General features: G+C 41.1%; 1 pseudogene across 1 annotated transcript; it reads left to right on the top strand.

The window, feature by feature from the left end:
- Nucleotides 1–390: 390 nt before the first annotated feature.
- LOC101043122 (elongation factor 1-gamma-like) lies at nt 391–1,794 on the top strand (annotated as a pseudogene). The gene has a single exon (XR_012513531.1). The product of XR_012513531.1 is annotated as an elongation factor 1-gamma-like (transcript).
- Nucleotides 1,795–2,619: the final 825 nt, after the last annotated feature.

Here is a 2,619-nt window from a genome sequence, read left to right as displayed (position 1 = left end):
TTTGTGTGCTACTATCACAGTGTTGTAATATAGCAAGCACTCAGTAATATTTGCTGATGAAAGTGAATAAAAATAGATTTTAATTAATGGTATATAATAGCATGTAAGACAAAAGGGGAAAATCCTAGAATGTTTGAAAAAAAGAAGGAGGTATTAATTTTGGACTTTGTTAAGATTAATATACTGCTAAAAGTTTAAGTTTAACCTCTCAAATAATTGAAATAGAACACTAAGCTTCCAAATTAATATGAGGGGAAAAAAATCGAATTAAGAAAAATGACCTGTCTAAAAGAATGAAAATAAAGAAAAAAGAATTTTAAAAGTAGGACAAATATGAAACATGAAATATAACGGCAGAAATAAATCTAAATGGCTTTCTTTGCAGAATCACCATGGCGGCTGATAACCTGTACAAGTATCCTGAAAACCGGAGGGCCTTCAAGGCCCTCATCGCTGCTCAGTACAGCGGGGCTCAGGTCCACGTGCTCTCCGTACCACCCCACTTCCACTTTGGCCAAACCAACCGCACCCCTGAGTTTCTCCGCCAATTTCCTGCCGGCAAGGTTCCAGCATTTGAGGGTGACGATGGATTCTGCGTGTTTGAGTGCAATGCCATTGCCTACTGTGTGAGCAATGAGGAGCTGCGGGGAAGTACTCCAGAGGCAGCAGCCCAGGTGGTGTAGTGGGTGAGCTTTGCTGATAGCGACATAGTACCCACAGCCAGTACCTGGGTGTTCCCCACCCTGGGCATCATGCACCACAACAAACAGGCCACTGAGAATGCAAAGGAGGAAGTGAGGAGAATTCTGGGGCTGCTGAATGCTCACTTGAAGACAAGGACTTTTCTGGTGGGCGAACGAGTAACATTGGCTGACATCACAGTTGTCTGCACTTTGTTGTGACTTTATAAACAGGTCCTAGAGCCTTCTTTCCGCCAGGCCTTTCCCAATACCAATCGCTGGTTCCTCACCTGCATTCACCAGCCCCAGTTCCGGGCTGTCTTGGGGAAAGTGAAACTGTATGAGAAGATGGCCCAGTGTGATGCTAAAAAGTTTGCAGAGAGCCAACCTAAAAGGGACACACCACGGAAAGAGAAGGGTTCACGGGAAGAGAAGCAGAAGCCCCAGGCTGAGTGGAAGGAGGAGAAAAAGGCGGCTGCCCCTGCTCCTGAGGAGGAGATGGATGAATGTGAGCAGGCGCTGGCTGCTGAGCCTAAGGCCAAAAACCCCTTTGCTCACCTGTCCAAGAGTACCTTTGTGTTGGATGAATTTAAGCACAAGTACTCCAACGTGGACACACTCTCTGTGGCACTGCCATGTTTCTGGGAGCACTTTGATAAGGACGGCTGGTCCCTGTGGTACTCAGAGTATCGCTTCCCTGAAGAACTCACTCAGACCTTCATGAGCTGCAATCTCATCACTGGAATGTTCCAGCGACTGGACAAGCTGAGGAAGAATGCCTTTGCCAGTGTCACCCTCTTTGGAACCAACAATAGCAGCTCCATTTCTGGAGTCTGGGTCTTCCGAGGCCAGGAGCTTGCCTTTCCGCTGAGTCCAGATTGGCAGGTGGACTACGAGTCATACACATGGCGGAAACTGGATCCTGGCAGCGAGGAGGCCCAGACGCTGGCTCGAGAGTACGTCTCCTGGGAGGGGGCCTTCCAGCATGTGGGCAAAGCCTTCAATCAGGGCAAGATCTTCAAGTGAACATCTCTTGCCATCGCCTTGCTGCCTGCACCTGCCCTTCAGGGAGATGGGGGTCATTAAAGGAAACTGAACATTGAAAAAAAAAAAAGGAAGAAAGAAATCTAAATGAATAAATAATTATAATAAATGTAAATAGGCTAAAAACTTACCAATTAAAGGATATAGATGATTAAAATAAAAAGTCAGCTTTATACTGTTTACAAAAGACACATCTTACATGTAAAGACACAGATGTAGAAATGTCAAAAGACAACATTGTCAAAATGCAGAAAGGTCAAAAGAGGCAAGTTAGTAATTTCAGGCAAATACTAATAGAAAAAAAGCTCATGTATCTATATTGACATTGAACAAGATAGACTTTAATGCAAGAAGCTTACTGAAGATTAAGATCATTAAATATTAAGTTTTAATTCCTATCTTTATCTAATAATGTAGTTTCAAACATATGAAGCAAAAATTGATAGAACTATGAAAAGAAAACAAAAATCTACATACTTAGTGAAAGATTTTAATGCAATCAATCACAATATTAAAATTATTGATAAAGCAGTCAATCAGCTACCAGTAGATTTAAATGACATAATTAACCTTTATTCCAGTAGCCATATTTAGCACTTTGCATCTACCAGTTGGCAAGTGTACATCTGTTCAAGCATATATGGAACACTTATGAACATACATTATTAGGTCATTACCAAGTCTTTGTAAGTTGGAAAGCTCTCATATCATAGACACTATCTATTCTGACCAAAATGGAACTAAGTCGTATTTTTTTAAAAAATGACAGACCCAACATTTTTGACAATTTAAAAAGACTTCTAAAAATCCATGTAATGAAGAATAAATCAAGATGGAAATTGGAAAAAACATAAGCTTAAATTATAATAAAATACTACATATTCAAATATGTGTA

The sequence above is a fragment of the Saimiri boliviensis genome, chromosome 14, assembly GCF_048565385.1.
Source record: "Saimiri boliviensis isolate mSaiBol1 chromosome 14, mSaiBol1.pri, whole genome shotgun sequence".
NCBI classification, from domain to species: Eukaryota; Metazoa; Chordata; class Mammalia; order Primates; family Cebidae; genus Saimiri; species Saimiri boliviensis.
Note: the sequence above shows the minus strand (reverse complement) of the source record. Positions and strands in the feature narration are given on the sequence as shown.